The sequence below is a fragment of the Macaca nemestrina genome, chromosome 3 (genome assembly GCF_043159975.1).
Source record: "Macaca nemestrina isolate mMacNem1 chromosome 3, mMacNem.hap1, whole genome shotgun sequence".
Classification (NCBI taxonomy): Eukaryota; Metazoa; Chordata; class Mammalia; order Primates; family Cercopithecidae; genus Macaca; species Macaca nemestrina.
Genome location: NC_092127.1, coordinates 100,611,980 through 100,627,927, shown reverse-complemented (window position 1 = coordinate 100,627,927; position 15,948 = coordinate 100,611,980).

Sequence of the window (15,948 nt, the reverse complement as noted above, 5' to 3'; positions counted from 1 at the left end):
CATGAGCCACCATGTGCAGCCAATAGTATTTCTCAATGGGAGTCATCACCACTATTTTGTTCTTTAAAATATCCTATTCATACATATTTTGAAATATAAACTTTAAAAATAAGAAAAGAGGTCGCTAAAACTATAAATATATCACAAGAAAATATCCAGATAAGCAACTCCACGTGATATTAATTTGTCTATTTAGAACAAATGAAATCAAGAAAAAATTGCAGTTCTGTCCAACTCAGCTTGAAGTCTGTGGTGGCTGTTGCTCTCTCAACCTCCATCTGAAGATGAGCTATTGCTCTCTCAACCCTCCTACTTGAAGAAGTTGGAAAACGAGCAAGTACATTTTCCAGACTCCCTTATAGATAGGGTTCCGGCTATGAAATAGACTCTGCCAGTTAGATACACACACCTGAAATTTCAAAGGGAGGCAGAGGTGAGCTTCCTGCAGCAGGCAGAGTTGACACGCAGGTCCTGACAGACACAGGATTTGTATGGGTTAGATGAATGCTGCACTCTCTAGATGCAAGGGGCAGTGTCTTCTTAGCACAGGGCAGCTGTGGCAGCCACAGCAGTGGTTGCAGTAACAGTTTCTTCTGGGTCACAGCTATAACGGCATTGGCTGAACACCAAAACCCCAGAAGCAGCCCTTCTGTTTCTGCTCTACCAGCCATTTCAATGAATTTATAAACACATACTTCTGTATATTAAAATTCCTATGTACTGGAAATTCCTAGAATAATTTCTTTTTCCTGCACTGAACCCTGAGTGGTGGACTACCCCAGAGTGTAGATGTGATCATTAAATAAAATATGTAAATCATTTAGAATAGTGATTTACATAAAGAATAATGGCCTGAAACAGTCCAATAAGACATATCTATATAGATATATTTATAAAACAGGAAATTTATTACAGGAATTAACTTACACAATTATGGAGGCCTAGAAGTCCCATAATCTGTCCTCTGCAAGCTGGAAAACCAGCGGGAGAAAGCTGGTGATGTAACTCAGTCCGAATCCAAAGACCTGAGAACCAGGGGAACCAACAGTGTAGGTCCAGATCGGAGCTCGAAGACTCTAGAACCCAGAGCACCAGTGTCTGAGGGCAGGGGGAGTATATATGGCTGTCCCAGCTCAAATGAGAAGCAAATGCACCCTTCCTCCACCTTTTTGTTCAATTCAGGCTTTCATAAGATTAGATGATGTCCATTCACATAAGTGAGGGCAGATCTTCTTCACTCAACCCATAAATTAAAATCCTAAACTCGTCCAGAAACACCCTCGCAGACACAAACACAAATAATGTGTTACCAGCTAACCAGGCATCCTTCAGCTCAGTCAAGATGTCACATAAAATTAATCATCACATTGGCCCGTTATAATAGAAAATAAAAGGTCCTGATCAGAATTACTAAAAAGAATGAAGAGTAGAAATACTAAGAAGTACTCAGGAAGACAATCATCCTCTGGACATAGAGTTGTAATATTTAGGAAAACAATGTGGGGAACTTTCTTTTTGCAAGGGTTCAAGGGAGAGCTTGAGGAAGAGACAAGATAATTTACCTCTTGTACTAATACCATATGTATTAAGGTTCTCTAGAGGGACAGAACTAATAGGATAGATGAATACATGAAAGGGAGTTTATTAGGAGAATTGACTCTCATGATCACAAGGTGAAGTCCCACAATAGGCCGTCTGCAAGCTGAAGAGCAAGGAAGCCAGTCTGAGTCCCAAACCAAGAGTCCAAAAGCCGAAAGAGTTGGGGTCTGATGTTCAAGGGCAGGAGGCATCCAGCATGGGAGAAAGATGAAGGCCAGAAAACTCAGCAGGTCTGCTCATTCCACCTTCTTCTGCCTGCTTTATTCTACCCACGCTGGCAGGTGACTGGATGGTGCCCACCCACACTGAGGGTGGGTCTGTCTCTCCCAGTCCACTGGCTCAAATGTTTATCTCCTTTGGCAACACCCTCACAGACACACCCAGGAACAATGCTCTGCATCCTTCAATCCAATCAAGTTGACGCATTATTAACCATCATACCATGGAAAATTCTGGTTTTATAAATAAAATTGAAGGGATTAAAGGGGGCAAAACGATGTCACCTGAGACCTATGTGAGTAATTCAATGCTACTTATACTACTATCCCCTTCCCTTTCTCGAGGTTTTCCTTGGCATGATGCAGACTAGTTTAGAAGGTGACCGTGTGAGAAACAGCATGCCAAAAGCCTTTGTAATTTCTCTTTCACATCTGGCTGTTCACCATTTCTTACAATTTGTTTCTTCGTAAGTCTTCTGGCTTTCAGCACTTTGATTTTAATAGTCACGATTCTAATCTAGGCCTCGGTGATTTAAACTTGTGGCTAACTTCGTATATAGTCCTAACTTCTTTATCTCTAATTTTCTAATACTTTTCCCTTTAAAATCCCAATAATAAAAGTCTCTTCTTTAACGTTCTCACTGGCAGCTTTGTTCAAAATTTCACAAAAAGCAAAGTTATTTATGCTTGGTTTTAAAGTGCTATGTGTCTCCAATATCAACCAGGTTTCTTAGCTTCCATCTTTTTTCACTCCCTTCCTCCCTCTTTCCACCTCCTATCCCTCCTTCTTCTCCACTACCCTCCTGCTAATGGATAAATATGATCCATATCATCTGACAGTGCTTTTCAAACTTGAATATGCATATGAATCACCTGGGAATCTTGTTAAAATGCAAATTCTGACTCATTATGACTAGGATCATACTGAATAGGAGGCTTGAAATCCTCTTTTCTTAACAGCTTCCGGATGCTGCTGCTGAATTGCAGACGACACTTTTAGCAGCAAGACTCCAGAACACTGGTTTTTGAACTGGAATGATTTTGGACCCCAGGAATATTTGGCAATGTGTGGACACATTTTTGATGGTTACAACTGGGGTGGTGCTCCTGGGCAGAGGCCGGGAATGCCACCAAGCACTTACCATGTACAGGACAGCCCCTCACAACAAAGAATTACCTGGCCCAAAACTTCAATAGTGGCCAGGCTGAGGAATCCTGCTCTAGAATGATCTTAAACACTATAAGCACTCAGTAGCATCTTCTATGAGTCTAACAGTTTTTTTTTCTTTCTAGAAAAAACTTTCCAGTCCTCTTCCCTCTATTTAGTCAGTTCCTGTGACTAAAAGGATCTCATATTGCAAAGCTTTTTTGTCTCCAAAAGTCTACCATTTCCTTTTCCAATTTATTAAATGAAAGTTATGGCCGCGCGCGGTGGCTCAAGCCTGTAATCCCAGCACTTTGGGAGGCCGAGACGGGCGGATCACGAGGTCAGGAGATCGAGATCATCCTGGCTAACCCGATGAAACCCCGTCTCTACTAAAAAATACAAAAAACTAGCCGGGCGAGGTGGCGGTCGCCTGTAGTCCCAGCTAATCGGGAGGCTGAGGCAGGAGGATGGCGTAAACCCGGGAGGCGGAGCTTGCAGTGAGTTGAGATCCGGCCACTGCACTCCAGCCTGGGCGACAGAGCGAGACTCCGTCTCAAAAAAAAAAAACAAAAAAAACAAAAAGAAAGTTATGAATGAAATTTTTCATGGTATTAACATGATTTTAAAAGCCTCGTGCTCTCAGAAAAAAATAAAAAATTAAGACAGCAAGCTTACAGTTTTGAAATGTGTGATCCTATATGACTTTTTTATTTTTCGTTTTTAAACTAGTGCATTATGATGCCTTCAAAAACAACTAAAGTAATTCTCAAAATAATAATCAATAGGTGTTTTACTTTGTGTGTTTTCAATAACTGTTCAGATTGTAGCAATCAAATAGTCCATAGTGAAAAAGGAAATGAATCTCCAAAAGAAGTCTTTTTTTGTATTCAGATGAGGAAGATGGGGCTATTTTAAAAGTTCTTTTATTTTAGAAAGCTGTGTTTTCCATAGTTGAAGAGAGTCAGGAATTTGACAACTTTTACTTGATTTGACTCTCCAGTTATGTAGCTTACACAAGAGTTATTGCATATGAAAAAAATAGGATAATTTTTACCAGAATCATGACTAGATGAAAGTAAATTGAGTCCTGAGTATTTTTATTGAAACTATGGTCAGAATTCCAAGTTTTTGGAAGTCTGCTTTTCCTAGTTTTCTAAGCCTGTCAGGCATCTTTGGCTGACTCAGAGCCCAACCTTGAACTTATACCTGGCCTGCCAGCAGCTGGGGTACTGCCCTCGGATTCCCACTCCGCCCTGCTTTTTCTTGATTTCATTGCAGTGGAAAATACAACTAAATATTTCAGTAGTTTGAGTTTGGTCTAGTCATTGGGGACATTTTCGTTTAATGTAAAGATCCTACTGAAAAGTACTTTAGTCACCAACTTAGAGAATTCATAAACTGAAAAATGTTATATAAGGTGACTATATCAGAATGATCTTCTTAAACTTACTATCCACTCACCTACACTTTCCCCAGCAAACTCTCCTTCCTCGTTATTGAACGTAGTAAATGATACCACCATCCTCTGTGTCACCTGGGCCCAGGTCTGAAGTCATGGTGGACTTCATCTTTTCACCTCCCACATCCAGGCACATGAGGAAGAGCATCCAATGGCAGGAGGACAGGAGCAAGTGTGTCACCTGAGGTCTCTCTTCCTCTTCTTATAAAGCCACCAGTCCCACCATGGGGGTCCCACACAATGACCTTATCTAATTCCAATTACCTCACAAAGGCCCCACCTCCAATCAACATATGAATTTGGCAGTTAAGTTTCCAATACAAGAAATTTGGAGGACATATTCAAACCACAGCACTCCTGAAATCTTTTACAGAAATATTACAGAGTACAAAGAATGCAAATGTTTCTTATGTTGTAACATAAGATAGAAAGATGGAAGAGCATCCCATTCTTGGTTCAATCCCCTTATTACAATAAACACAAATCATCTTATCGGAGTAGGACGGCCTACCTCAATGTACCTTGCTTTGCATGTGATAGTTTAACAAATTAGCTATTCACCAATGCACTCAAGTGGCCAAGAGCTCCCACATGATTTCCCTGGGTTTGTGCAAAAGCTTCTGGCACAATGGCTTATGAGGCCCTCCAGAAACTGGTCTTAGCTTGTCTCTAGCATCTTCTCTCACTGTGACCACTTCTCGTCTTGAATTCAGCCATTCTGAATTATTTGCTGCCCCCATAATAGCCTGTTTCATAGCTCCATGTCTTTTGTTCACGCCATTTCATCTGCCCAGAATATCTTTACTCCATTGTCCATCTAAACCAGGACTCAGCTTTTAAGACTCAATTCAAACACAGTCTCTTTTATGAAGATTTTTCTAACTCCTTCCCTTTCCCTGCTTCATGGGAATTGACCATCAATCTCTTGTATACAATAGTAAACTACCCCCTGCCCCAACACGTGCACACTCACACACTAACTCTTATTATAACATTTATTACTTCTTTACAAGTATTCATTTATATGTCTGTCTCCTGTACTAATCTAGAAGATCCTCTAGGTCACATACCATGTGTATTTTATTTATTTATCCCTAAATCTAGCACAGTGACTGGCACATAGTGTATGTTTAATAAACACTTGTAACATGAATGGAATATGTCTAGTACCAAATGTTGTTCCTCTCAACTTGCCAACGGAAAAAAATATTACACAGTCAAGGAATCTGCTTGAAATTTAGCTACCTGTGAAAAGAAAAGCACAATAAATTCTTTTTTCAATTTAGAGAAATTCAAAACATATAAACTATTTCCCAATCTGATTATAATTTTGAGTAATATAAGTTAGGGTAGAGGTGCTAGAAGGAGTACTCTATCACATCTGTCTTCTAAATTCTTTTTTGCCTGGGATTATATATTTTTAAAACACACACTAAAGTTATAAAAAATATAACCAATAATGCTTATATACTTTCACCTGGATTTCTTAAATTAGTAGCTTTCTGTAGCTAGATTTTTAAAAACTGACAGTAACTCGCAGACATGAGGTTCATTTACACTTCAACCTTCAAAATAAAACCAAAACCAAAACAAAATATATTCTCTTACATCACCACAGGACAATTATCAAAATCAGAAAATTAATATTCACACAATATTATTGTATAATTTATGAATTTAAATTTCACCATTTGTTCCACTAATGTATTTTTATAGCAAAAGGAAAAGGATTTTTGGTCCAAGATCCAATCCAGGATGAGACATGGCTTTTAGTCATCACGTCTCATTCATCTCTTGTAATCTGGAACAGTTCACTGGTCTTTTTTTGTTTTTCATGACCTTGACATTTTGAGGCTTTATGGGAAGTTTACTTGCAGCAAGTCTCTTCCTCAATTTGGATGTGTCTGATATTTCTTCATGATTAGATTCAGGTTATACATTTTTTTTCAAATTATGCATTTTTTGCCAGGATACCACAGAAGTAACACTATGTCACTTTTAGTGTATCCTACCAAAAATTATTACTGGTTATGCTAACCCTGATCATTTTGTTAAAGTGGTCCCTTTAAGTTGTCACTACTGTAAATTACTGTTTTCCTCTATGTAATTAATAAGTAGCATACAGGGATGAGGTTATATTGAAGGCTAAACAAAAGAGAGACCAAGTGTTCCTCTGTGTTCTAAGTAGAAATTGTTTAGCTCTGACATTTGGCCTTCTTAGAGATTACAAAGAAAAATCAAAAGACTTTAAAATGGTGGTTTTCTGACATTTTTAGTGCTTTAGCTGCAAAATTATGTATAAAAACAAGATGTTAAGCTCTGAAATCCATAGCCCTGAATATTAAAGCCTTAAGTAAATGGGAGATCTGCATTTAGCAGCTCCTTGGGAACGAAGCTCGAATAGCAGCAGAACTGTTGTTTCTGCAACACTGTGCATTTGGCTCACAGTTAGATCACTAGTCAAAAACCCTCTGACAGGAAGATAATGTCCCATGTTATTAGTCATACTTTACAATCAAAGAATAGGTTTATGTTGGTGTTAAAAAGCTGTGAGTCCTGACTCTCAGCCTCTTTGTTCAACTCACATATTCTTTAAGGGAGAACTATATCGAAATGTTACAGGTGATTCGATAGATATTTACTTGTTTTCTGGAGTTAGAAATTTAACACAATAAATGAGAGGTTCTTGAACTATTCTTTCAAATGGTTTTGCATCATAGTAAAGGAACCATGCAGTTCAGAGTACATTTCCTTCCCTCACTAGATTCAGCTACTAAAGAACTCCTTCACACTGTGATGCTCTTTCAGATGACACTGTACACCATGGAGTATGGTGGTGGTAGCTGCCTCTTAGTTTGCTAGGGCTGCCATAACAAAGTACCACAGACTGGATGGCTTGAACAACAGACATTTGTTTTCTGACAATTCTTGAGGCTAGGTATCAACTTGTTGGCAGGGTTAGTTTCTTCTAAGGCCTCTCTCCTTGGCTTATAGATGGCTGTCTCTCTGTTGACTTCACATGGTCATCTCTCTGAACATGTCTGTGTCCCAATTTCCTCTTTTTATAAGGACGTCAGTCATATTGAATCAGGATTCACCACCATAACCTCATTTTACTTTCATTTCATACCTCTTTAAAAGTGCTATCTCCAGTTGCTTCCAAAATGGCCGAATTGGAACAGCTCCGGTCTGCAGCCCCCAGCAAGATCGACGCAGAAGATGGATGATTTCTGCATTTCCAACAGAGGTACCTGGTTCATCTCATTGGGACTGGTTGTGCAGCCCACAGAGGGTGAGCCGAAGCAGAGAGGGGTGTCACCTCATCTGGGAAGCGCAAAATGTCAAGGGATTTCCCTTTCCTAGCCAAGGGAAGGTGGGACAGACTGTACCTGGAAAAACGGTACACTCTCAACCAAATACTGTGCTTTTCCCATGGTCTTAGCAGCCAGTAGACCAGAAGATTCCCTCCCATGCCTGGCTCAGTGCATCCCATGCCCACAGAGCCTTGCTCACTGCTAGCACAGCAGTCTAAAATCAACCTGTGAGGCTGCAGCCTGGTGGGGAGAGTGGCATCTGCCATTGCTGAGGCTTGAGTAGGTAAACAAAGTGGCCAGGAAGCTTGAACTGGGTGGAGCCCACCACAGCTCAGCAAAGCCTACTGCCTCTATAGACTCTACCTCTGTGAGCAGGGCATAGCTGAACAAAAGGCAGAAGACAACTTCTGCAGACTTAAACGTCCCTATTGACAGCTCTGAAGAGAGCAGTGGCATAACGTTCGAGCTCTGAGACTGGACAGACTGCCTCCTCAAGTGGGTCCCTAATCCCCATGTAGCCTGACTGGGAGACACCTCCCAGTAGGGGACGACAGACACCTCATACAGGTGGGTGCCCCTCTGGGACGAAGCTTCCAGAGGAAGGATCAGGCAGCAATATTCGCTGTTCTGCAATATTTGCTGTTCTGCAGCCTCTGCTGGTGATACCCAGGCAAACAGGTCTGGAGTGAACCTCCAGAAAAACTCTAACAGACCTGCAGCTGGGAGCCCTGACTGTCAGAAGGAAAACTAACAAACAGAAAGGAATAGCATCAACATCCACAAAAGGACATCCACACCAAAACTCTATCTGTAGGTCACCAACATCAAAGACCAAAGGAAGATAAAACCACAAAAATGGTGGTTTTTCTCTTCTCTGGGGAGAAACCAGAGCAGAAAAGTTGAAAATTCTAAAAACCAGAGCACCTCCTTTCCTCCAAAGGATGGCAGTTCCTCGCCAGCAGCAGAACAAAACTGGACAGAGAATAACTTTAATGAGTTGACAGAAATAGGCTTCAGAAGGTCAGTAATAACAAACTTCTCCAAGCTAAAGGAGCATGTTCTAACCCATCACAAGGAAGTTAAAAACCTTGAAAAAAGGTCAGACGAATGGCCAACTAGAATAAACAGTGTAGAGAAGACCTTAAATGACCTGATGGAGCTGAAAATCACAGTGTGAGAACATCGTGACACATGCACAAGCTTCAATAGCCGATTTGATCAAGTGGAAGAAGGGATATCAGTGATTGAAGATCAAATTAATGAAATAAAGTGAGAGGACAAGTTTAGAGAAAAAAAAGGGTAAAAAGAAATGAACAAAGCATCCAAGAAATATGGGACTATGTGAAAAGACCAAATCTACATTTGATTGGTGTACCCGAAAGTGACAGGAAATATGGAAACAAGTTAGAAAACATTCTTCAGGATATTATCTAGGAGAACTTCCCTAACCTAGCAAGGCAGGCCAACATTCAAATTCAAGAAATACAGAGAACACCACAAAGATACTCCTCGAGAATAGCAATCCTAAGACACATAATTGTCAGATTCACCAAGGTTGAAATGAAGGAAAAAATGTTAAGGGCAGCCAGAGAGAAAGGTTGGGTTACCCACAAGGAAAGCCCATCAAACGAACAGAAGATGTCTTGGCAGAAACTATACAAGCCAGAAGAGAGCAGGAGCCAATATTCAACCTTCTTAAAGGAAAGAATTTTCAACCCAGAATTTCATATCCAGCCAAACTAAGCTTCATAAGTGAAGGAGAAATAAAATCCTTTACAGACAAGCAAAGGCTGAGAGATTTTGTCACAATCAGGCCTGCCTTACAAGAGCTCCTGAAGGAAGCACTACACGTGGAAAGGAACAACCAGTACCAGCCATTGCAAAAACATGCCAAAATGTAAAGACCATTGATGCCAGGAAGAAACTGCATCAATTAATAAGCAAAATAACCAGCTAACATCATAATGACAGGATCAAGTTCACACATAACAATATTAACCTTAAATGTAAATGGGCTAAATGCCCCAATTAAGACACAGACTGGCAAATTGGATAAAGAGTCATGACCCATCAGTGTGCTATATTCAGGACACCTATCTCATGTGCAGAGACACACATAGGCTCAAAATAAAGGGATGGAGGAAGATCTACCAAGCAAATGGAAAGAAAAAAAGAGCAGGGGTTGCAACCCTAGTCTGATAAAACAGACTTTAAACCAACAAAAATCCAAAGAGACAAAGAAGGCCATTACATAATGGTAAAGGGATCAATTCAACAAGAAGAGCTAACTATCCTAAATATATATGCACCCAATACAGGAGCTACCAGATTCATAAAGCAAGTCCTGAGAGACCTACCAAGAGACTTAGACTCCCACACAATAATAATAGAGACTTTAACACCCCACTGTCAATATTAGACAAATCAACGAGACAGAAGGTTAACAAGGACATCCAGGACTTGAACTTAGCTCTGTACCAAGCAGACCTAATAGACATTTACAGAACTCTCCACCCCAAATCAACAGAATATACATTCTTCTCAGCACCACATCACACTTATTTTAAAATTGACCACATAATTGGAAATAAAACACTCCTCAGCAAATGTAAAAGAATGGAAAGCACAACAAACTGTCTCTCAGACCACAGTGCAATCAAATTAGAACTCAGGATTAAGAAACTCACTCAAAACGGCACAACTACATGGAAACTGAACAACCTGCTCCTGAAAGACTACTGGGTAAATAACAAAATGAAGGCAGAAATAAAGATGTTCTTTGAAACCAATGAGAACAAAGACACAATGTACCAGAATCTCTGGGACACATTTAAAGCAGTGTGTGGAGGGAAATTTATAGCACTAAATGCCCACAGGAGAAAGCAGGAAAGATCTAAAATCGACACCCTAACATCACAATTAAAATAACTAGAGAAGCAAGAGCAAACAAATTCAAAAGCTAGCAGAAGGCAAGAAATAACTAAGATCAGAGCAGAACTGTAGGAGACAGAGACCCAAATACCCTTCAAAATATCAATTCAGAAGCTGCTTTTTTGAAAAAATCAACAAAATAGATAGACCACTAGCAAGCTTAATAAAGAAGAAAAGAGAGAAGAATCAAATAAAGATGCAATAAAAAATGATAAAGGGGATATCACCACCAATACCACAGAAATACAAACTACCATCAGAGAATACTATAAACATCTCTATGCAAATAAACTAGAAAATCTAGAAGAAATGGATACATTCCTGGACACATACATCCTCCCAAGACTAAACCAGGAAGAAGTTGAATCTCTGAATAGACCAGTAACAGGTTCTTAAATTAAGGCAATAATTAATAGCCTAACAACCAAAACAAGTCCAGAACCAGGTGGATTCACAGTTGAATTCTACCAGAGGTACAAGGAGGTGCTGGTACCATTCCTTCTGAAACTATTCCAATCAATAGGAAAAAAGGGAATCCTCCCTAACTCATTTTATGAGGCCAGCATCATCCTGATATCAAAGCCTGGCAGAGACACAACAAAAAAAGAGAATTTTAGACCAATATCCCTGATGAACATCGATGCAAAAATCCTCAATAAAATACTGGGAAACCAAATCCAGCAGCACATCAAGAAGTTTATCCACCATGATCAAGTGGGCTTCATCCCTGGGATGCAAGGCTGGTTCAATGTATGCAAATCAATAAACATAATCCATCACATAAACAGAACCAACGACAAAAACCACACAATTATCTCAATAGATGCAGAAAAGGCCTTTGACAAAATCCAACAGCCCTTCATGCTAAAAACTCTCAATAAACTAGGTATTGATGGAATGTATCTCAAAATAATAAGAGCTGTTTATGACAAACCCACAGCCAATATCATACTGAATGGGCAAAAACTGGAGGCATTCCCTTTGAAAACCGGCAAAGAGAAGGATGCGCTCTCTCACCACTCCTATTCAACATAGTGTTGGAAGTTCTGACCAGGGCAATCAGGCAAGAGAAAGAAATAAAGGGTATTCAATTAGGAAAAGAGAAAGTCAAATTGTCCCTGTTTGCAAATGACATGATTGTATATTTAGAAAACCCCCTCATCTCAGCCCAAAATCTCCTTAAGCTGATAAGCGAGTTCAGCAAAGTCTCAAGATACAAAATCAATGTGCAAAAATCACAAGCATTCCTATACACCAAGAACAGACAAGCCAAATCATGAGTGAACTCCCATTCACAATTGCTACAAAGAGAATGAAATACCTAGGAATCCAACTTACAAGGGATGTGAAGGACCTCTTCAAGGAGAACTACAAACCACTGCTCAACAAAATAAAAGAGGACACAAACAAATGGAAGAATATTTCATGCTCATGGATAGGAAGAATCAATATGGTGAAAATGGCCATACTGCCCAAGGTGATTTATAGATTCAATGCCATCCCCATCAAGCTACCACTGACTTTCTTCACAGAATTGGAAAAAAACTACTTTAAAGTTCATATGGAATCAAAAAGGAGCCCACATAGCCAAGACAATCCTAAGCCAAAAGAACAAAGCTGGAGGCATCATGCGACCTGACTTTAAACTATACTACAAGGCTACAGTAACCAAAACAGCATGGTACTGGTACCAAAACAGATATATAGACCAATGGAACAGAACAGGGGCCTCAGAAATAACACCACATATCTACAACTGTCTGATCTTTGACAAACCTGACAGAAACAAGAAATGAGGAAAGGATTCCCTATTTAATAAATGGTGTTGGGAAAACTAGCCAGCCATATGCAGAAAGCTGAAATTGGATCCCTTCCTTATCCCTTATACAAAAATTAACTCAAGATGGATTAAAGACTTAAATGTAAGACCTAAAACCATAAAAACCCTAGAAGAAAACCTAGGCAATACCATTCAGGACATAGACATAGGCAAAACCTTCATGACTAAAACACCAAAAGCAATGGCAAAGAAGCCAAAAGAAACATATGGGATGTGATTAAACTAAAGAGCTTCTGCACAGCAAAAGAAACTATCATCAGAGTTAACAAGCAACCTACAGAATGGGAGAAAATTTTTGCAATCTACCCATCTGACAAAGGGCTAATATCCAGAATCTACAAAGAACTTAAACAAATTTACAAGAAAAAACAAACAACCCCATCAAACAGTAGGCAAAGGATATGAACAGACCTTCTCAAAAGAAGAAATTTATGCAGCCACCAAACATACGAAAAAAAGCTCATCATCACTGGTCATTAGAGAAATGCAAATCAAAACCACAATGAGATACCATCTCATGCCAGTTAGAATGGCAATCATTAAAACGTCAGGAAACAAGTGATGCTGGAGAGGATGTGAAGAAATAGGAACACTTTTACACTGTTGGTGGGAGTGTAAATTAGTTCAACCATTGTGGATGACAGTGTGGTGATTCCTAAAGGATCCAGAAGTAGAAATGCCATTTGAACCAGCTATCCCATTACTGGGTATATACTCAAAGGTTTATAAATCATGCCACTATAAAGACACATGCACATGTATGTTTATTGGGCACTATTCACAATAGCAAAGACTTGGAACCAACCCAAATGTCCATCAATGATAGACTGGATTAAGAAAATGTGGCACATATACACCATGGAATACTATGCAGCCATAAAAAGAATGAGTTCATGTCCTTTGCGGGTACATGGATGAAGCTGGAAACCATCATTCTCAGCAAACTATCACAGGGACAGAAAATCAAACATTGCGTGTTCTCACTCGTGTGAGAATTGAACAATGAGAACACGTGGACACAGGGAGGGGAACATCACACACCGGGCCCTGTCAGGGGGTGGGAGTCTCGGGGAGGGATAGCATTAGGAGAAATAACCAATGTAAATGACGAGTTGATGGGTACAGCAAAGCAACGTGGTGCATGTATACCTGTGTAACAAACCTGCATGTTGTGCACATGTATCCTAGAACTTAAAGTATAAGAATAATAAAAAAATTCTATCTCCAAATACAGTCACACTCTGAGGCACCGGGGGGTTAGGACTTCAACATATGAATGGTAGAGGGGGACACAGGCCTGTCCATATCACTACTCTTCCAGTCCCCTGGCTTGGTATAAAATGTTTTTGTTTAACATTACATGCCTGTATCAAAACATCTCATGTACCCCATCCATAAATATATGCACCTACCATGTGCCCACAGAAATTAAAAATAAAATTTTTTTCTAAATAAAATAAAATAAAAAAATTTTGGTTATTCCACCAACTTTACAAGGACTTAAAGGGAGGTATCATACATTCCTTATGAGACTTTACAACATATATTTAAATTTGTTTAATTATTTAAGGAAATCATTCCTTTTGAAAATTCCTTTTTTTTTTTTCCTAAGATAGGGTCTTGCTCTGTCACCCAGGCCGAAGTGCAGTGGCACAGTCATGGCTCACTGCAGCCTCACCCTCTTGGGCTTGTGTGATCCTACCACATCAGCATTTTGAGAATTCTTAATGATTAGGGAATTATGTATGAGAAGTTTTTTTTTTTCTTTTTTAGAGACAGGGTCTCGCTATGTTGCCCAGGCTGGTCTCAAACTCCTGGGCTCAAAGGATCCTCCTATCTCAGCCTCCCAAATAGCCGGGGGTAAAGGTGTGCACCACCACACCTGGTTTCATTTTAAAGTAATGATGGCTCCAAGAAAAATATCTATTTTCTCTTTTCATATGCTTGAAGAGAACTCAGCTATAAAGAGGTTTTAAATCTGAACTAAAGAAAAATATTCTTCAGGAATAATTCTAAACTAAAATCCAGTGTAAAATTATCCTAATATGAAGATGTAATTATTCAAGTGCTCTTTATAGTTCCATCCTCCTTAATAGTGGTATAAATGGGAATCTCAACCAAGTATTTTAGAATAGACTTCATTGCTCTTTAGGGAAAAAAATCACTTATTAATAGTATAGATTAGGTATACTACAGTAAAAACAATCCCTAAATCTTAGTGGCTTAAAAGAACAAGTATATTTTGTGTTTATGCTATTAGGTTGAATTACTTGAAATTTCCAGTATTTCACAATTTTTGAACTAGAGATACTGTAAATTCATATGGATTGGTGTAATCCACATCAATCACAGAATGATTGGGGTCTCTACTCCATGTTGTCTGTACTGAGGGGCACAGTCTAACAGAGGTTCCACCAGCTAGGATATTGCTGGTTACCTTGGCAGAAGGAAAAGAACTGAAGAAAGTACACACATCATTTAACACTGCACCTCTATTGGTCAAAAAATGTTATAAGGCTGTATCTAACTTCAGTGGGGTAGGATAGTGCTATCCCTATGCCAGGAAAAAGGAGAACTTGATTATTATTGACTACCAAATCTAGTAGTGTTTAATGATTCTTTTATATACTTTTTCTAGTCCTTTGTCTCCCTCCCTCCCTCCCTCTTTCCCTCCCTTCTTCCCTCCCTCCCTTCCTCCCTTCCTGCTTTCCTGCCTTCCTGCCTTCCTTCTTGGTCTTGCTCTGTTGCCCAGGCTGGAGTGCAGTGGTGCCATCATGGCTCACTGCAGCCTCGACCTCCTGGGTTAACTGATTATCCCGCTTCAGACCCCCCAGGGAAGCTGGGACTACAGGCAGGCGCCACCAGGCTTGGCTAATCTAGTCCTTTCATGTATTATGTAACCTGTTTTAATGAAATCATATAGCTCAATTGTGCAGATGATTGTTCTTATTTTTGTTTTTGTGCACTATGCAAATTGAAACTCACTGGGTATTGTTAATCCCAGATGAATCTAATGTTTTTAAGTAGTGTCTGTCATAGAGTCTCAGAAATAAGTTTTGGACCTTGTTATTATTAAAATCATAGGCTCCCTGAATTATTATTCTTCAGTAATATGTCATATTCCCCTAGAACATGTGACATAGTTCCTAGGCTAGGGCGATTTTTAAAAACTGTTTCTTGGTCTATAATTGAAATTCCACAACAGACACTGAAGAAACCATGTTTCAGTACTTCCTTTACCTTTTTTTCTTTCTTTCATCCCAAACTTACGTAATACACTATAATTTATAATATAATGCAATGTTTAAGACAATATTATGTTTAATAATGAAATGGTAAGCAACTTTATTAAACTAGTTGACCTTATCAGATAAAATGTCACTACTCTAGTGACTAAATTCCAGTTCTTAATTTTTATTCTTTGCTGGAGTATTGGTATA